Here is a 22,272-nt window from a genome sequence, read left to right as displayed (position 1 = left end):
TTCACCTTCTATAACAACACACGTTTAGATTGTTACAACCAGATAAACACTTTCACAAAGACCTTAAAATTTCAAGCAAATGGAGGTGTTGGAATATATTGTCAAACAGATCAAAACATTGAAGTCAACACACCACGTAATACAAACCTTGAATCGTTAGTCTTTCACGTTCCTCAGTTTCAATTAATGGCTGCTGTTGTATACAGGCCACAAACATACCAAGTTCAGCAATTTAAAGAAAATCTATTGCATCTTATTGCCGAAATGGACACTTTCCCAGGAGCGAAAATTATTATGGGAGACTTTAATGAAAACCTTCTTACTAATACAGACATACAAACCGTTTTCCAACAACATCATTACACTCAATTAGTTGACTTCTCCACCACTGATGCTAACACAACAATAGATCATGTTTACACAAAAGATGTACACTTTCAAATATCGCTTGAGTTGTTGTCAACATACTACAGCCATCATAATCCTTTACTCATTCACATCCATTAACGACACATTACCTGCTAAACAATGCATGTAACAAACACAGGTCAGACCCTTATCTCCCAGCGTTCGGGCAACACAATGGATTACATTGAAAGACCCAACATTTGAAAACTGCAACCGATACAAACAATAAAACGCTTTTCTCATGAGCACACTTGGGCTGCATTGAACCACCCAACATTTGAAAACTCACCCCCAATATCAGGTAAGTTAAATGTCACAATGCCTATGTTTGCACTCCAATACAGCTTACATTCAACACACCAGCCTCATACCATTTCAATTTTTTCCTTTTCAGCAACCCCTTGAAACCTTCAAAGATTGTGGACCTATCACTGCTTTCATCATGCATCGATCTTGGAATGGCAAACATTAAGGAACAACAGTTACAAGGTATGCTCTTCTTCTTATAAAAATGGTATTCTATCTTGGACACAAATTGTTCACTTGACACATTGTTTCACTCCACTAAAACATATATTAACCTGCAATTTCAGGAGTTTGTCAAGACATCAATCCCACCACTGAAATCTACTTACAGAATCCATATGCTTGCAATGGTACTGTCAGGTGAGTACTGATACATATCACCCCACTATTACTACAGCAAGTAAAGTACATTAAACACATCACATTTTATCCAATGCAATACTGGTGACATTGCGTACATTATTCTCATAACACCCTCATGGTTTGCTTTTCAGCTACCACCTTCAGGCGCAACCACCTTCAGGCCTTCAAACCCTTTGGAAGTACTACAGCTTTCACCACTGACCTATTTCAGTCTGGAATCACCAGATCAACGGCACTACACAAGTATGCTTTTACGCCTACAAACAATAACACACTTCTTCTAGCTTGACGCTAAATGTCTGTCTTACGTACATTAATCTAATGCATCCACCAAATATTTATCTGCGCCTGCAAAACCTTTTCCTTATTTCAAACAAAGGTTTGACATCTTCCCTCCAACTGCCCTGAACAACTACCAATCGTATGCTGACAAGTATGATGTGTCTTGAACCCTGCTTGATATGACTCAACTCATTCCTACCATATGGTAAATATATGAATTGTAACTTTTGCTTCACCTACACATAGTTTACTCTTCACTAAATATATGTACCACACGCATGTCTTCCAAATGCAACTTGAAATGTCACACTACTTCAATGTGTTCTATATACACATAATACTTATTTCTCTATGTTGTGTTCCCAAAGAAGCCAACCCTAATTCTCAAAGATGTGAAGCATCACTACATGAACAATCTGGACCACAGGATCCAACATCACCAACTCAATTAAGTGACATCAAAAAAATCTATCGCTGCCACACATTTCACAACGAGAATGATGAACAGCATTTCAACTATTTTAACCCTATTTCTTCTTTTGCACATTTGTCTTTTATCATTTATGGTGTTTGCATGTCTGAATATTTCATTTTTCTTACCAAAGCTATATCCCCAAACAACTATTTTAGAAGTAAGTTCATACGCAATGTTTCCCTTTTTCAACATCGCCTTCTTTTTTCCACATACCACCTTACAGATGCTGACTAGCAATTCCCTTCTGTTCACTTGCAATTCATAACCCTTTTCCAACATAATTTGTCTGTCTTTACTTGCATATTTCTACATTTAGCAAATAAAATACTTTTCTCCTTAAACCACTGATTCTTTGTCCTTACTCAAAAAACGTCTTCAACTAATAGCCATAAAGCCAACAAGCATCAAACGTTACATTACATACTGTTGCAACAGCCAGCATTAAAGTCCTCTATTTGGACCAAACACTGAATATTCAAACACAACGACAAACACATTTCAAGAAACATATTTTCAAACACAATGGAATTCACATCATTATTTACAACAGGAAGTGAAATCATATCTCAGCTAATCTTTGAGCCTTCAACACCAAACTGGTATGTCACTTGGAAGACACTACAACATGTTCCCATGTGCAAAGGCAACTTCATATCTTGAAAAATGATTGATATAAAGCAAATTGGATACATTGTTAACGCTAAAATAATGCTTTACACATCTGCAGGTCAAAAAGTGAAACTCTGATTCAATCACAAGTTCATATGAAGACACTTGAGAGTGTTTAGTACACAAATCTGAAAAAAAGTTGACTGTAAGGTGAAAAGTAGATTTTTGGTGAATATTTGAAACATGCATGCTTGACTACTTGCTAGGGTGGTTCTCTATAGAATGTCTCTCTGTCTCCTCATCCGCGCGGCTCCTAAATCTCACACACTCAGTCTCCCCTTAACACAAGCGCAGGCTTTGTTTTACGCACACACATTCTCACAGACACACAGGGTAAGTGCACACACACAACCTCCACTCAGGACAAAAGCATTGTAAATGTTGGATTTGAAATGTAATATCCCATTGGCAAGTCTGCAGCATGGATTTTTCTATACAGTGACAAATTGTCACAAAATTACATTTTTCCCTGGTTAGCAATGTTTGGAGGAGGAAACCGCCATCGCTGCTTGCAGCTATATTTGTTGTTTTTAGGTTTGCAATTATTGTGGGAGGTTAATTTTTTGAAGTTATTAATTTTCATGAGATTTTCTATAAGTTCAGAAGGTTGTAATGTGTTGTTGGTTAGTCTAGTTTTATCTTTAATTTTATGCTTAAGCTGTTGATATTGAAGAAATTGTTCTCTCCCAACCCCATAGTTCTGGGTCAGTTTGTTGAATGACATTAATTGGTGGTTCTCAAACAGGTGGTGAAGATGTGTGATTCCTTTTTGTGCCCACGTGGGAAAGTGAACCGGTTTGTTCTGTAATGTGAAAGCTGGGTTGTGCCAGAGAGGGGTGTACTTGTTTAGTGCCAGTGATGATTTTGTGATTTGGTTCGTTTTCCACCAGGCTGTCAGAGTTGAGTTGATGGTAATGAGCTGGCAGAAGTTGGATTTTTTTATTGATTGTGAGAGGAAGGGAAGGTCTGCAATTGGGATATTTGTACATTGGTTTTGTTCCAGTTCCAGCCATGGGTAGTTGTGCTTTTGTATATTCATCCATTTGACTAAGTATTGTAATTGATTTGCTAGGAAGTATTGATGAAAGTTTGGTGCCTCGAGACGAGTCCACCATGTGATTTTTTATTTTGTAGTGTTGCGAGGGATATTCTGGGTTTTTTATATTTCCAATAAAATTGTGTTGTTAGTGAGTTGAGAGTTTTGAACCAATTGTCTGTAGGAGTGGTGGGAATCATAGAGAAGAGGTAGTTAATCTGAGGAAGGATTTTCATTTTGACTGCAGCTATTCTTCCGATGAGTGTGAGTGGATGTTTAGACCAGCGTTTATAATCGTCTTCGATTTTTTTGAGGAGGGGAGTATAGTTGAGGGTAAAAAGCTCTGACAGCCTGGGGGAAATATGAATCCCTAGGTACTTGATATTGCCAGTATGAAAGTGGAGGGAAGTGTCCTGAGCTCCAGAATCCCATGCATCATCTGAGAGGGGTAGTAAGATTGATTTACTCCAGTTGATATTATAATGTGAGACATGCGAGAATTTATTGATGATATTGAAGATTTCTTGAAGTGATACCTGTGGGTTTTGTATATAGAGTAGTAAATTGTCTGCATATAAACTGATTTTGTGTTGTATGTTTGCTACCTGAATTCCTTTGATTATGCTGTTTGGTCGTATTGCTTCTGCGAGAGGTTCGATGAAAATTGCAAAGAGAGAAGGCGAGCGGGGGCATCCCTGTATGGTGCCCTGGTGCAGTGTGAAACTCTGTGAAGTGATTCCATTAGTGGTAATTGTGGCCCTGGGTGATGTGTACAGTGTTTTAATCCAGTGGATGAACGACTCTCCACAGCCAAACCTGTGGAGAGTAGTGAATAAAAATGCCCAGTTTACCTTATCAAAAGCTTTTTCCGCATCAAGTGAAATGATAATGGTTTTCTGTTGTGTTTCTTGTGATATATTGAGAAAGTTAAACAGTCTGCGGACATTGTCTGTGGCGTTTCTGTTTTTTATGAAGCCTGTCTGATGCAGTTAGTAAATTTGATCATGGGCTGAATGACGTGACCAATCTGGCGAAAAGGTTCGAAGCGCTTCTGGAGGAAGCATAATATGCGTCCCGGGACGCATTTGTCGAATTCAAGATCATGGTTATTGAAAAAAGGTGGTCGCTGAAAAGTGAGCATTTTCCAGATCTGGTACAACTTCGACATTTGTGGCACATTCCAAGCATCTAGCGCCGACTGTGAACGCGGTTTCAGTTTAATGAATGCCACTAAGACAAAATCGTGAGGCGAGAAGATTTGAGGTAAAATTTCGAATATTTTCAATTAAACCTATTAGGCCCTATTCAAAGTGATCTTGATAACTGCAACAACATTTTAACATATGTTTAGTCAGAAAGGTGTGTTTTCCATAGGCCTGCAGACAAGATGAGCCAAACAGCCAGATAGGCCTAGCTCCCTCAATGTAATTCAAATGACATGTTTTGTAGCTTAGTTTGTTGCAAACCACTCCAGTTATTACATTTTGTATAAAGGCTACCTTTAGGAAAAAATACACCATAATTACTATATTTATTGTAAAGCACTGCATTAGCATTTTTCTTTCAATGAAGTTCTACTTAAATGTTGTACCTGCTGAGAAATGACTAAACACCTTGGATACTTTTATTTTGTGTATATTGTAAGAAATGATAGAGGTTTCTTTGTTTCTGATGCAGCAATCTTTATTCCAATAATGTGCAGTGACGAAGCAGCCTTACTCCGGATTCAGCGGTGTAGGACTGAATCACAAGCATTCACAATTCTAGGCATATATACTGTTTTAAGACCACTCCTAGGCCTCTAATGTAAATGAGCTAGGCTTGTAATGCAAACAGGTCTGGCAACCTTTTGTTGTGGTATATGATAATCTGGTTTCTCTGTCTGAGATGGTTCTCAATGGCTTCCCCCATTCCCATACTATGATTAATTGCAGTCACTCACACCTCAGTTTGCTTCCTGACCCCAGGTGTCTGAGGAAATCCAGTGTGGGGACTTTTCCTTTCTGACCATGATAAGATAACCATTTTTGGTATTCCGCTGGTGGTCACAACAGCTGCTTGATCATGAATCTTACAATATATATATATCATTATCATTCATAACCAGGGCCGCTGACAGGTTTGGCTGGGCCCGGGACAAAATTCTCTCAATGCCCCCCCCCCCCCCCCCCCCCAATAAAAACCCACACACACCTTTACTTTCTCAGTCCCTACCCTACCCTTAAATGACGGAAATTAAAAAAATACTCATTACTCAACAAACTATTTACATGTCAAGGGTACTTTTATTTATCGCCAGACCTGCGTGTATGTCCGCTGAACTTCCAGAGAATGTTTGGGGAACAAGGCGGAGCCCATTCATCTGGCGAGTGTCAAGTTAACGGCAATCAGAAACTAAGTTACAGGCTACCCCAAAACGTCACGTTTATAACCCATTCGTTACATCCAACTCTAGCTAAAAGCGTTACACTGGCTGTAATTCAGCTGACTGGGGATGATTCTCAAATCAATTCAGCCTGATTGGAGTGCGCAGCGCGTGCCTGCCTGAAACATTTGATTTGGACATGGGCCTATTTGCGGGGTAATGTGGATATTCTAAGATTCAATTAAATATAGGCGTATGAAACACAGTGTAATAAAGCCGTTGTGTCTGTCTGATATTGATCTCCGTGTGACTTGCTCATGTGGTGCTGCGCTAATATGTTTGACACGCCTCCTGTGCCTGTGTTACTTGACGACGGGGCTGGAAAAAGTTGGCCGTGTCTTACCTGCACTGTAAAAAAACAACCTAATTTTACAGTTAATAACTTAATACATTTTTACAGTGGTTTTCTGTTTTGTGAAATTGTATACAAAACTACGCATAATAATGGAGGTTTACTATAAATTCAAAACACGACTGCTATTTTAAGGATAATGCCAATAATGACAAATGACATGGATTTCTATTTTTTTTTACAGAAAATAACTGTATTATTTATACATAATGTTTCCATTTTTCTAAAATACATGCAAATGTAAATAAAATTACACTGATAATCTTTAATTAAATATGTAGCTCATTATATTAAGGTTTATGTACATACTAACAATTTATCATGTTTCTATGTAAATTTACAGTGAATTCCTCAAAAATTCAGCAAACTCATTTTCATTAACCTGTTAGAACCTTGATGTTTTTTGGAAAATTCTACCCAAAATTCCATGCCCAAATGTAAAGGCCTACTTTTGAGTCTTAAGCATAGTATGATGGCAAATTTCAATTTGATGTTACAGAGTACCCCTCAAGCTATGATAAAATACATTTACAGTACACTATGTTATCTCAAATTTTAGAAAGATGTTGATAACCTTCCCAAAATGTAGGCGCTCCCTAATTCCTTTTCCTTTTACATCTAGATTACTGTGGATGTAAGTGGGAAAATGAATTGAAATGGCCAATTTTGTCATAAAATTGTGTGCCCCCAAGGGTATGCCATCACCTGAACAAATGTGGAATTGATATCTCATCCCAATCAAAAGTTAGAAGATAAATAATCTGTGACCTCTCCATACTCTTCCGTGACTTTTGCTGCTTTCTGATTCTACCAGACTCTATTTCACTCTTCTCGTCATCCAACGGTTGAAGCTCTTTCAATGCTGCTGTTACCCCATAAAAACAATCTTTTTTGGGGCTGATTCTCTGTTTTATTTTTAGAAGCCATGATGATGTAGAATAAATGTGTTTCGTTGTACAACTGCATTTCGTTATAGAACTGTCTAAAACTTGCGTGTCTAAACGGCAAAACAAATGCACGTGAATTAGGCTACTGATTACATCCCACCTTCTCTGTTGTGCACTCGGATATCTTTGCATCTCATTGGTCTACAGTCATGATTGACACACGTGTGGACCAGTCAAGGAAATGAAAATTAAAGAAAATTAGTTTATGTTTTCCACGTACAGACTTAGCAGAGTTTACCATAGCAACGATGGACATATGATAGCAACTGTAAAATAGTCTTGGGTGCGCGCGTTGTGTCAGACTGACAGGTCAGTCAACCTATGATATTAGTTACAGATTCGTGTATCTTCCTGGCTGATTGGGTTATCCTAATAAGCAAGGGGTCATTGAAGAGCTTAGATGATGGTCTTTCAACCATACACTGTAAAAAAAAAATCTGTAAAAAAACAGTAAATTACTGGCAGCTACGGCTGCCAAACAAAAACCGCAAAATTAAAGTAAAACATCCTAATTCAAATAAAGTGCAAAAACCCTATATTTACAGATATTTCCATTTAAGGATTTGCAGAGAAAAACTGTTTTTTTTATAGATTTTTCCTCAATTAATACAATCAAACACCATTAATAAAGTTACAGCCCTAACAGTTTAGCAGAGAAAAACTGTTATTGTACAGATTCTTCCTAATTTATTACGAGCAAACACCTTTTATTAAGTTAGGGTACTAAAAGTATAGCAGAGAAACACTGTTATTTTACAATGTTTTCCTCGATATTTAAGATTAAAAACCTTCAATAAAGTGGCAGCCCTAACAGTTCAGCAGAGAAAAACTGTTATTTTACAGATTTTTGTATCTATTATTAATATCGAACACTTTCAATAAGGTGACAGTACTACAAGTTTAGCAAAAAATGCTGTTATTTTACAGATTCTTCCTAATTTATTACGAACAAACACCATTCATTAAGTCAGGCTTCTTTAATTAAGATTAAAAATCTTCAATAAAGTGACAGCCCTAAGAGTCCAGCAGAGAAAAACTGTTATTTTACAGATTTTTTTATTATTAATATCGAACACTTTCAATAAAGTGACAGTACTACAAGTTCAGCAAAAAATACTGTTATTTTACAGATTCTTCCTAATTTATAATGAGCAAACACCATTCATTAAGTCAGGCTTCTTTAATTAAGATTAAACACCTTCAATAAAGTGGCAGCCCTAACAGTTTTGCAGAGAAACACTGGTATTTTACAGATTTTCCCTCATTTATTACAATGAAACACCTTCAATTAACTGACGGCAATTCACATTTAGCAGAGAAACTGTCATTTTCCAGATTGCTCCTACATTTTTATGATCAAACACATTCAATAAAGTGCTGACACATGCTCAAGATTGTAAAATGATGGTTTTATTTTGGAAGACAATTATTTCAAACATTGACTTGCAGGGTTTGTGATTGAAGAGTTTCAGGTGATGCAGAGTTTATTGATGGAGTACAGACGGGGAACAGGACACAAACAGAGTATACAAATCAACGAAAGGGTTAACAGACAGAGTTCTAACACAAAGATCTAGGAACATGAACTAAAGATCGCACAGAGTCTCACTCTGGCTACTGTGCGCAAGGGCAAAGAACAGAGGTACACGGCTACAGGCCGGACAAGACAGTCACATTACTCCCGGTGCCGTATGCACGGCACTCTGGATAACGCAGTCCTAAAAGTCTGCCGGCACCGAAATGGCTGACTCGGAAGCCAGCAGACAGGGAGCTTGCGGGGCTGGACGCCCACGGACAGAGAGCTTGCTGGGCTGGAAGCCAGCTGACAATGGGGTTGTAGTTGCCGGTGGCCGGAAGGCGGAAGGCGGAATCCCAGGGACGTAGAGTGGGCCACAGAGCTAGAAGACTTGGGCAAAGGTTTCACCCTTGTAGCGACAAGACCAAACACGGAGTGAGGGGAGTGCAGGTTATATATAGGAGTGAATCAGGTGTGTGTGATCATGTGATTTGGGACCTGAATGCAGTGCAGCTGGGATGGTGAATGATACTGATGACATGCAGCTGAGAGCATGAGTGAGAGTGAAACAGGTGTATGTGCTTGTGTGATTGAAGGGGGCGTGGCCGGAGCGGAGCTCAGCAGGAACATCACAATAGCCTCTACCCACAAAAGTTAAAACATTTGACTTCAGACTCATATTAAACTACATGGAGTGAGTCAGTCCATTGCAAAGTAATTTCCCCCTTGTCTCGTCTTTATTGTTCTGCATTGCTCTGGGCCAGCCAGATCCAAGGTTAGGTCAGGTCAAAAGTATTGGGACACCTGATCATCACACATATATGAGTTTCACGCACATCTCATTCCAAAACTACTCTATAACAGTTGCCTCTCTTATAGGAAGTCTTTCCACAAGATTTTGGAGTGGGTCTGTTGGATTTAGTGCCCATTCAGCATTAGGGAATTTGGACAATGCTCTTGTGTGACTAGACCAGGCTTGCCGATGCCGTTAGAATGGGTCCCAAATATGTATAGTGGTGTTTAGTTCAGGGGTGGCTTGATTTTAACCGAATGAATAAAGTGAGTCTGTGACGGGGCACCTGTGTGACCCACCACTGCAGCCTGTAGGCTGCTGCTTTTGTGGACTGGGTGAAGGTGTTTTGGTGTGTGTGTGTGTTACATGTTTGATGTTCATGTCTTTGTTCAGTTAAAATCAGCACACATTCAATGTCTTGTCTCTGAAATTTTCTGTTTATTTAGTTTAACAATAATCATATTGTCATATTTCATACCGTTTGTCAACCGGTGTTTAGTGTCTAAGTTTGTGTTGTGAAGATGGCGCAATATATGGAGTTTATGTTTAATGAGATTTGGCTGCTTTATTATGTGTCGGCTATGCCGGCACCAAGCCTAATTGCTACCATGTGTAGTCTGTGTTTCCTAGTTGATTGGGAGTTTGATTGTTTAGGTATGGCTGCTGTGAGCCACAGGTGTTGGTGCCTTGCTGATTGACACACCTGAAATCAATGATTGGTATGAGCCAATTCAAGGTGCTTGTCAAGGCTACTTAAACTTACCTTTGTTCTTTGTTCAGGAAAGTTGCCAGTTTAATAGGACGTAAGTCCTTGGAGCTCTCACGATGGGCTAGTTACCTTGGTCCTTTTATTTGCTTTTGTTTTGTTTCGTAGTGAGAGTGATCGTGTTTAATAAGGACTCTCACTGACCAGTTAATGGTCCTTTTTATACATGTGGTCTTATGTGAATTGCTTATTTGTTGGTGGCTTCATGCATTTGTCCTTAGTGAAAACTGTATTTTTTATATTGATTTAGTATTGTCAGTGTTTTAACTGCCTTTGTGCCTTATTTGGGTTAATAAAAATACCCATCTTTCTAACATCTTCAACCTCCTGAGTCCTCTTATGAGTAACATCTTGCTCTAAGCGTGAAGGCTATCCCCACCTTTTACAGAGTCTTATCTTATCAGGATAACCCAATCAGCCAGCAAGATACGGGAACCTGTAACTAATATCATAAGTTGACTGACCTGTCAGTCTGACACAATGCGCGCACCCAAGACTATTTTGTTGCTATCATATGTCCATGGTTGCTATGGTAAACTCTGCTAAGTCTGTGCGTGAAAAACATAAACTAATACTTTCCTTGACTGGTCCACACATGTGTCAATCATGACTGTAGACCAATGAGATGCAAAGATATCCGAGTGCACAACAGAGAAGGTGGGATGTAATCAGTAATTCACGTGCATTTGTTTTGCCGTTTAGCCACGCAAGTTTTAGACAGTTCTATAACGAAATGCAGTTGTACAACGAAACACATTTATTCTACATCATCATGGCTTCTAAAAATAAAACAGTGAATCAGCCCCCAAAAAGATTGTTTTTATGGGGTAACAGCAGCATTGAAAGAGCTTCAACCGTTGGATGACGAGAAGATTGAAATAGAGTCTGGTAGAATCAGAAAGCAGCAAAAGTCACGGAAGAGTATATGGAGAGATCACCGATTATTTATCTTCTAACTTTTGATTGGGATGAGATATCAGTTCCATTTGTTCAGGTGATGGCATACCCTTGGGGGCACACAATTTTATGACATAACTGGCCATTTCAATTCATTTTCCCACTTAAATCCACAGTAATCTAGATGCAAAAGGAAAAAGAATTAGTGGGCGCCTATATTTTGGGAAGGTTATCAACATCTTTCTAAAATTTGAGATAACATATATGGTACTCTAAAGGTATTTTATCATAGCTTGAGGGGCACTTTTGTAACATCAAATTGAAATTTGCCATCATACTATACTTAAGACTCAAAAGTAGGCCTTTACATTTGGGCATGGAATTTTAGGTAGAATTTGCCAAAAAACATCAAGGTTCTAACAGGTTAATGAAAATGGGTTTGCTGAATTTTTGAGGAATTCACTGTAAATTTACATAGAAACATGATAAATTGTTAGTATGTACATAAACCTTAATATAATGAGCTACATATTTAATTTCAGATTATCAGTGTAATTTTATTTACATTTGCATGTATTTTAGAAAAATGGAAAAATTATGTATAAATAATACAGTTATTTTCTGTAAAAAAAATAGAAATCCATGTAATTTGTCATTATTGGCATTATCCTTAAAATAGCAGTCGTGTTTTTAATTTATAGTTAACCTCCATTATTATACGTAGTTTTGTATACAATTTCATAAAACAGAAAACCACTGTAAAAATGTAAGTAAAAAAAGAGTTATTAACTGTAAAATTAGGTTGTTTTTTTACAGTGTAGATATACACCTTTGCTTTTTACAGTGTACAACACAAGACTTGCCTGAGTCGGAAGTAGTTTCCATTCCACACTAACCACTTATCCACAAGATTTTGGAGTGTCTGTGGGAATTGGTGCCTATTTAGCGACAAGATTGACGCTCAAACCACACCAAACTCAAAGATTTTTGTACAGACATCACTTTGTTCATTCGGTTCAAATCAAGCCACCCCTGAACTAAACACCACTATACATATTTGGGACCCATTCTAACGGCACCGGCAAGCCTGGTCTAGTCACACAAGAGCATTGTCCAAATTCCCTAATGCTGAATGGGCACTAAATCCAACAGACTCACTCCAAGGGCCCAGAGCAATGCAGAACAATAAAGACGAGACAAGGGGGAAATTACTTTGCAATGGACTGACTCACTCCATGTAGTTTAATATGAGTCTGAAGTCAAATGTTTTAACTTTTGTGGGTAGAGGCTACGCTCCGCTCCGGCCACGCCCCCTTCAGCTCACTCAGTCACTGCATTCAGGTTTCCAATCACACAAGCACATACACCTGTTTCACTCTCACTCATACTCTCAGCTGCATGTCATCAGTATCATTCACCGTCCCAGCTGCACTGCATTCAGGTCCCCAATCACATGATCACACACACCTGATTCACTCCCTATATATAACCTGCACTCCCCTCACTCCGTGTTTGGTCTCGTCGCTACAAGGACGAAACATATGCCCAAGACTTCTAGCTCTGTGGCCCACTCTACGTCCCTGGGATTCCGCCTCCCGGCCACCGGCAACTACAACCCCATTGTCAGCTGGCTTCCAACTCAGCAAGCTCTCTGTCCGTGGGCGTCCAGCCTTCCGAGTCAGCCAGTTCGGTGCCGGCAGACTTTCAAAAATGTAGGAACAATCTGTAAAATGACAGTTTCTCTGCTAAATGTGAATTACCGTCACTTAATTGAAGGTGTTTCATTGTAATAAATGAGGAAAAATCTGTAAAATACCAGTGTTTCTCTGCAAAACTGTTAGGGCTGCCACTTTATTGAAGGTGTTTAATCTTAATTAAAGAAGCCTGACTTAATGAATGGTGTTTGCTCGTAATAAATTAAGAAGAATCTGTAAAATAACAGCATTTTTTGCTGAACTTGTAGTACTGTCACTTTATTGAAAGTGTTCGATATTAATAATAGATAAAAAAATCTGTAAAATAACAGTTTTTCTCTGCTGAACTGTTAGGGCTGCCACTTTAATTAAGGTTTTTAATCTTAAATATCGAGGAAAACATTGTATAATAACAGTAGTTATACTTTTAGTACCCTAACTTAATAAAAGGTGTTTGCTCGTAATAAATTAGGAAGAATCTGTAAAATAACAGTTTTTCTCTGCTAAACTGTTAGGGCTGTCACTTTAATAATGGTGTTTGATTGTATTAATTGAGGAAAAATCTATAAAATAACAGTGTTTCTCTGCAAATCCTTTAATGGAAATATCTGTAAATATAGGGTTTTTGCACTTTATTTGAATTAGGATGTTTTACTTTAATTTTACGTTTTTTGTTTGGCAGCCGTAGCTGCCAGTAATTTACTGTTTTTTTACAGATTTTTTTTTTTTTACAGTGTGGCTCTGCTGCACAGCTGCCTTTCCTGGTACCTGCAGCATCACCTGAGTCTTTCCTGAAATATTTATAAAGAGATCCCCTCAGGCTTTCGGCTTCTTCCTCTCTTTTTCGCCTTTCTTTCTTTTTCAGGGCTAATGACTTGTGTTGAATCGACTACCGTAATTGGCTCGCGCACTGACCACTAATGGAATGATGTCGTCTTTTTTCTTCTCCAAAGACCAAACCATTTTGGCATAGGGGTGATAGGGGGTTATTGGCCGTTTTTTCAAGGGCAATGAAGGCAAACAATCTAGGAGTCATTAATTGAATGCAAATAAAGCACTTTTCTTCTCGAAATTCAATTCAATTCAATTCAATTCAATTTTATTTGTATAGCGCTATAACAATACAACTGCCTCTAGGCGCTTAACAGAGCCAAGAGCCTAGACCCCCTTAGTGCATGCTCAATGGCAACAGGGGCAAGAAAAAACTCCCTGTTAGGCAGGAAGAAACCTTAAGCAGAACCACGGCACATAAGGGGGGACCCATCTGCTTGAGGTCGGCCGGGGGCAACAGGGGTTGTACACAGCCAGCATTTGGTCGCGGGACATAGTATATACACAGACATCCGGTGGTAAAATACATGATACAGGCAAGGCCGGTTTACTGTACTAATAGGGTAACTGTTAGAGTAAGTGTACGGCAGTGCAGTGGCGGTGGGTGCAATTGGCCGAGGGTTTCTCCAGGTAGACCAGGTGGAGAGACTACATCAGTGTGCCATGGGGAGATGGTCTTGATTAGTAGGGAAAGAAAAGGAAGAAAGTGGGTGGGTAGAGTTCAGCTGTCCATATGCGTAGATGAGGAGTGGTGGGGGTGAGGAGCAATATTTCCATTTCCATCAGCGATTGGGACATGCTTGGTGTAACCAGCGAGGATGCTGGGGAGTATACGCTGAATGTCACGGACCCTGGCTCCGGGGAGGCAGTGGACCTTGCAGGGGCCGCTTGTTGAAGGGGGGATGTGGACATCTCGGACCATTGAGCTGCCGATGACCAGAGTGGTGGTTGTCACATCCAGCGGGAGAAGTGGTCGAGGGGATGATAACTGTGTTGAGGGCCCAGGATGGGGAGAAGGGCGGCGTGGGCGATGCTGGTGTTGCTCTGGAGCCGGTCTGCAGGGGCGTTTCGGGGCGGGCTGAGGAGGGGAGTCATCAGGCCCAGGAGGCGCTGTCATGAGCGAAAAGTTCCGGGCTAGCCAGAAGTTCCGGGTGACGCAACAGAGACCGATCAGCTGTTTATCCGGCTAGCGAGAAGTTCCGGATGACGCAACAGACGTGATAAAGAATTTTAATATGACACCGAACATGACTAGGGAATTACGGCGATAAATACGATCAAATAACTTAATATCACCGATTCTGTTCATTTAAAGCTCGCTTTGGACGTCTCAAACTTAATTTGGATCGCGGACTTCACTGTTAAAGACTAGTTTGGCTGTGAACACAAAGCTATCGCAGTTGTTCTTAAACGTTATGTATTAGGTAATTGGTTAGACTACAGTATCTTGACCTAGCTGTAATCTCACCAGCGGTACATACACGAAAACGTAAATAACTTGAATGACTGATTAAGGATATAAGACATCTCAAACACACGTAATCGATGTTTTTTTGTTTGAGAATAACGTAATTGGTTAATTTATTTTACGCGAGCTAATTGACCTAGCTTGCTATACAGTGTTTGGTTAGCTCAGGCTAGCTATATGGTGTTTTGGTTAGCTCAAGCTAGCAATCTCACAGACACACACTTGATGTTTTTGGGGAAATAAGGTAATTGGTTATCTTAAATTAATGCATGCTGTTCACTTGGTCATTGTCATTAACACATTTTATTAACCTGTTGTGTTGCTCACACGACTAATTAGACATGGTCAATTATGTTAGCTATGAGTATGGTGTTACTAGTTAATGAACTCCGATGAAGAGGGATGCAGTGCAGGAGTTTGTGTCTCACGGTCCTCATACCATGTGTCAGAGGAAGGAGCCCACCACTTTATTTTCATGAATCCTGGACTTTGAAAAAATCATCTCTGTCGAAGTGTCAACTTTAACAGCAACCCACAAGACCTCCGGTCAAGGTAAGTTGATTGACTTGCTTTGCAATTACAGATACAATTTGCATTTAACACGGTTCATTCACGTAAACGCTGGATTTAATTGTGTGTTAACTTCTGTCCACATGTTTACCAATCCATCAGGTAGGCCTATTTATGGAACAGATGCACATTTTGCAAGGTGACAAGGACATGGTCATGGTCAACATCGGAATTTGCCAAGCCACATTCCGAGACTTAAACGGTCAACTGAGTTCATCTGGATGACCGATGATGTAAGTAAAACTTTTTCAACAACCGAATGAAGTCTCTCTGAAATGTAATAATGTAACACAGTATCATCGTAACTGGCAATTGAGCGGACAAATTGGTCTTGCACCACGAGGATGCATTTTTCAACTGGCAATTCAACTTTGCATTATTTTGATTCAAACGTAAAGGTCAATATTTGTTTTGACAGTGGTTCTGAGCAACCTAGAACTTGAAACTAGAATTGCTATAATTATGAGGCTAGTTGATCACCACTGACAAGTACAAAAATGCTTTGTCAAAGTCAGAATTTCTTATTTCAAGCATCTTTTCAAGCAACCTTTTCATCTCTACAAAAGGCTTCAACAGATTTTCAATTAGTAACTTCAACCTAGACACAGTTGCTATGGTAAGAGCAGGTGCAAACACTATCTGCACACTCTCTATTATCTCAATGATCAATTTCACATATGCATTGACTTCCAAACTCTCCAAAACAAATGGCAATATCCTCAACAGGACAAGCATCTGCCCAGATGACTGTTTTAGATTACCAACACTTGAAGTTAATGTACCAACAGAAATTGGGTATGGCCGATCTCTTACCTCTAGAGGGGAATAAGGGAAACCAGAAATAGCAGAATTCACTGAGTCAAGACCTGTCTGCCTAGACTGAACAAGATGATTCACACGCATTTGATTTTTCAATGCCCTCCAGAATTGCATGCATAATGTTTCTATTCATAATTTGTTCACACTGTCTGACATGTTTCACCAATGTCCTTTTAGTATATGCATCCTCATTGAAGTGTGACTGTATTTCCTCCATAGCACAATACATTGTTTTTCCTCGGTTAATAGTTTGCATTTTACCACCACTGTACAATGCATCCACTTCTCCCTTTATTCTATTCAATATTACATCTACGACAGATTGACGGAGGTCTGCTGATCTAGCCATGGCAAGTAGCCTAATAACAACCAGTTTAGACCTGTATTTTGGATTTAGGGTGTAGTATAATGTTAACAATTTGTTTTCTGATGCAAAGGATCCTAGTGTTTTACAGATCTCTCTTTCATCCGTGTACAAAACAATCTGCAATTTAGCATTGCTGTGTCTAGCCCTAGTTAAGACTTTACATTGCCCACCCCCTCCTCACACTTTGCTTTACCTCCAATTCATTGTCTATGTTGTACGAGCTCCCTTTATGATGTTACCTAAGTACTAGCTTTGAGTCTTTGCTACATTGCAATATTAAATATGTTTGTGGATAATACAATGGAAAACTTTACCCCATTGCTTAAGAGAGGTGGCCGTTCAACTGTATGGACATCTTGGGGGATGATTAGACACAAACGTTATTTAAGCCCAGCCCCACTAATTGGTATGGGTTGGTCAAAATAATAGAAACACTCGTCAGTACAAGGCAATATTTGTCTTTCATAGGTATATCTTATGTTTAGTACTTATTGTTAAGTTATGTTACATTATGTGGAGTACTTATATGTTATGTTATGTCTTGTTATGGTAGTGTGGTACGGTGTCCTGTCCTAAGAATTTCAGTGCCCAGACCGACTCTGTTGTTCTGTGCATCTGACAATAAAAGACTTGACAATACAATTCAATAGCACTACACACTGCAGCCTCTTAAAAAGTGAAATGGTCTTAAGTGTATCATGTGAACCATCTTTTCCATTAAGTAGTAGTTTGGGGTGGCCATTATGTGTGCTAACTTCTGTACGCATGCTTCCAAATCCATCAGGTACTGACGCAACAGATCCACAATGCTGAACCAACAAAGACGTGGTCATGTTCAGTATTGGAAGTTGTCCTGCCATGTTTCGCGACTTTCTGGCAGGCCCAGATTTCAACTGGCTGACCGATGATGTAAGTAAAACTCAAAAAATACATTTTTATTTTTACTTTTTTCCAATCATGTTGTCATCAGATTTCTTTTTCTTTCTTTTACATTGTAAATATGTGCATTGCAGCAATTGTTTCAGATCACAAACAACGTTTCACTGTAAGTAGTTTCTATTTTCTCTCTAGTCTGACAACCTACCAGTATCTGTTATTGTTTTGTAGAAGTTTGCACTGTTTTTTTTTTGTCTTCACAGGACAAAGCAGTGTTCCATGCCCTTACCACAGACGCATACACGTTGTGGTGACGTGACTGGACAGCACATAGTTGTGTTACTAACGTGCTGTATCAATGGCGTGGTGCTACTGCCCTGTCTCGTTGGTCTTGGCTCTCCTGACCGTGGCAACTTTGCTTTTTCATTAACGTTGTCTTGTCTTCTCTCACTAACACCCCACCCATAACATGTACCTTTCAACTAAACAGGTCTTGCTTTGAAGAGTGTAAGTTAGCAGGTTTTTAAAGCCAGTATATGCTTTGCAGTTTGTCTTGTATATTTCCACAGGCCTACAGAATTAAACACATTAAGTCTCAATTAATTTTGACTGACCACAGCCTGCAAGACCCTCCACCTGAAGACTGGCACCTTTCTTCCTTTAATCACCAGATACTAAATGCCTGACATTGAAATGAAAAATAAATCCTGTACACTGGCATAGTTCTGCAACATTGTCTATTGAACTTTAGTTAAAATTCGTTCAGATATTGGTTATCATGCTTATTGCTTATCATGTGTTTAAATGAACATCTGCATACTATTATAATTACTGCACTTGGTTTGGGACTGTACTGTTAAGGTGCATTCATGGGCTCAGCTACTGTGCTATATGAACATTGCCTTTAAAAGCAAGCAACCAACCCTTTAAATCAATGTGAAACTCAACCCAAGATGAACAGAAATTGTGAGTAAGAATGCTCTTTTTTTCGCAACAATTTGTGAAATAAAGAAACGTCAACATGCTTCAGTGTTCTGCTTCTTGTTTAACAAACAAACACAATTTTCATCTTCAGGAACTCATTTCAATAACATGATGCATACGAAGAGATGTTCAGGGCTAGTCTAGGCTATTGCTTGATGTGCTACATGGTTTTGTATGTAACGCATAGTGTTACGTACAGTTAGAGCAATCACTTCGTGACATGAGCAACAGGCGTTTAACCCGATGTAACAACACGTCACTTGTGTGTTTAGTTCTATGACTTCGTAAAAGTCTGGGCAATACGCATTGTCTGCCGAAATAGGCAATTAGGATAATGAAGATTATAATATAATAAAGAAATGTAATTGAAATTGAATGCAGTCGCGGTCTCTGTAGCTGTCCGCTTGTGTGTGCCTGCGTATGTCAACCGCGAGGTCATAGCAACCATCATAGCAACGAACCAAAGACGATTTGATAAACAGTTGATCGGAACGTGTGTAGCGTCATCCGGAACTTCGTGTGACATAAAGATTCTATATCATTCACGTGAAAAACAAAACAGCTGATAGGAACGTCTCTGTTGCGTCACCCGGAACTTCTGGCTAGCCCGGAACTTTTCGCTCATGACAGCTCCTCCTGATCCATCTAACAAACAGGGAATGACGAATCAATCTGCAGGTCTGTCAGTCAGCAATCAGCACAAACAAACACACAGATGAAACATTTCACCAACCAGGGACATGTCACCTGAGTGTCGGTTTGCCTGTTGCAAGTTGCGGTACTTAGATAAGTATAGTTTTGCTGGCATTGAGCATTTTGTTTTCTGTTGTGTTCTGTTTGCAGTCAGGAATCAGCACAAACAAACACACAGATGAAACATTTCACCAACCAGGGACATGTCACCTGTGTGTCGGTTTGCCTGTTGCATGTTGCGGTACTTAGATATGTTTAGTTTTGCTGGCATTGGGCATATTGTTTTCTGTTGTGTTCTGTTTGCCGGGGCCGTACATGCATCCACTCGGCAAACAGGAAACACATTTGATGTTGCGGTACTTAATTACAAGTAATATTTTAATTTTGATTTTTATTCCAACATTAATTGTGTTCGGATATGTCTGGGTGGCTGGTACAGCAGGTGATTGGTTTGTTGGCGCGATTACTTTTGGCTATAGGATGCACTAAAAAGGAATGTCTTAAGTCTTGATTTGAATATAGGCACGGTGTCTGCATCTCTGATGGAGGCAGGGAGATTGTTCCAGAGGAGAGGGGCTCGGTAGCTAAAGGCTCTGCCTCCTATTGTGGTTTTTGATATTCTTGGGATTACCAGGAGGCCTGCACTCTGGGAACGGAGCAGCCTTGGAGGGCAATAGGGGACGACTAATTCCTTGAGGTAGCTTGGAGCCAGGTCGTTTAGGGCTTTATATGATAGCAGGAGTACTTTAAAGTCGATTCTACTTTTGACGGGGAGCCAATGCAAGGAAGCGAGTACCGGTGAGATGTGTTCATATTTTTTAGTTCTGGTGATTGTACGAGCAGCAGCGTTCTGTATAAGTTGGAGGCTCTTTATTGTGTTGATGCTGCATCCGGACAGGAGAGCATTACAATAATCGAGGCGGGAAGTAATAAATGCGTGGATTAGTTTTTTTGCATCTTGGAGGGATAGGACCTTTCTAATTTTGGCAATATTACGTAAATGAAAAAATTATGTCTTTGAGATCTGTTTTATGTGTGAGTCAAGTAGGAGGTCTTGGTTGATAGTTACACCAAGGTTTTTGATGTTAGTGTTGGGTGTTGGGAAGCCATTGAGTGTGGGTAGAAGGGTAGATAGTGAGGTTCTCAGTTGATCGGGGCCTACAAGCATAACCTCAGTTTTATCAGAGTTGAGGAGCAGGAAGTTGTTATCCATCCAAGATTTAACATCATGGAGGCAAGCTTCTATCTTGGGAAGATGTAAGATTTCATCAGGTTTCATGGATAGGTAGAGTTGGGTGTCATCAGCATAGCAATGGAAGTTAATGCCATGTTTCCTTATGACAGCACCTAAGGGTAGCATATAAAGGGAAAAGAGCAGTGGTCCAAGGACAGAGCCTTGTGGAACACCGTAGCTTACTCTGGTGCGATTTGACGACTTCTCATGGACAAATCAACACATTTTGAAGTGTACATACAATAATTAATCCCAACTTCATGGGGGTCCAGTTATGGCCCCCCCCACCCCCATTCCAGGGCCAGTCCAGGGCCCGGGACAACGTACCCGTTTGTCCCCCCCTGTCGGCGGGGCTGTTCATAACCAGTGAACCAGTCATAACCTCCCTAAACCTTATTTATTTTCAAACAAAGATCCTTTAAGTTCAACTAGACTGACTGGTAAAACACCATCATTAAAATGTTCCAAAGTCCAGCCATTATAAAGGATATTGAATAAATATCAACCTTGTAGACATATTGATGCATTTGCTCTCATCTCTTTGGAAACCTATGGCTAACGCAGGCTCGTGGTCATTTTCGTAAGGTTGCGTGGTTTACGAATTGCTCACAGTGCTGAAATGTGTGCTCAGAATAAAAAATATTTGCTCAGTGCTGAAAAAAATTAGAGGGAACATGGGTTTGGAACATCAGAAAACATAAAAAAAAAACATTGATTGGCACAATGGTCTAGGTTTGTAAAGGTAACTTTGTACATAGTAGTTGGTATGGAGGAATACAGTAAAATGGCCTGCCTGTATACTGTAAGCATGGACAAGGAACTAGAATATCAGAAAATAGGCTGTTCAAAAAACATTGATTGGTAGGTGAGCACTGATCCCTTTGGAAGGTCTCCAAAGTCGGTAGAGACAAGAGCAGCAGGCTGCTTTCGGTTCGCCTCCAGCAGGTTGAACATCTGACTCTTGCTTTCTATTCGACTCAAGTTTCGGTGTAGGCTCTCTGCAAAAGCATTTGATGGAAGCGGGAGTGGCACAGGACGGTACAGGTTTGAGATCACCCCTTCAGACGAGTGTTGCCTCTTTGGCGGAGGTGCGTTGGTCACTAGTGGTTTTAGCTTTGAGACACTCACAGAGCTCACCGTTCTTGGACTGACACCCAGGGCCCACGATGGAACGTGCCAGGCTTGAGGCAGTGACGTCTTGCTCGTTGTTGGGAGGACAGATGTGTAGCCCATCTTGGCAAAGTGAGCAAGAGTGTAGAGCAGCGTGATGAGATGGTTGCACTGTCCCAAGCCAGCTTGCTGGCGTACAAATATGAGGTGACACAGGCCAAATGCCATTAGTCATTCATCACAATGGGAAATACCCAAGAAGACAGTGACGATGTGCGATGAAAAGTTGTTGAGCTGCACAAATCAAGAAATGGACACAAGAAAATCTCTAAACAGTTGAAAATACCCATTTCCAGAAGAAGTTTAAAGCGTCAGGAGATGTTAAGAATCA

At 39.9% G+C, this 22,272-nt stretch overlaps 1 long non-coding RNA gene across 1 annotated transcript; it reads left to right on the top strand.

The window, feature by feature from the left end:
- The first annotated feature begins 15,944 nt into the window (after positions 1-15,944).
- Positions 15,945-18,598, top strand: LOC308369600. Its single transcript, XR_013968761.1, has 3 exons — positions 15,945-16,031; positions 17,769-17,893; positions 18,124-18,598. It is a non-coding gene; the product is annotated as an uncharacterized lncRNA (long non-coding RNA).
- Positions 18,599-22,272: the final 3,674 nt, after the last annotated feature.

The sequence above is a fragment of the Sprattus sprattus genome (assembly GCF_963457725.1).
Source record: "Sprattus sprattus genome assembly, chromosome: 8".
Lineage (NCBI taxonomy): Eukaryota > Metazoa > Chordata > Actinopteri > Clupeiformes > Clupeidae > Sprattus > Sprattus sprattus.
The sequence above is the reverse complement of the archived record's forward strand: the minus strand, read 5'-3'. Positions and strand labels throughout refer to the sequence as shown.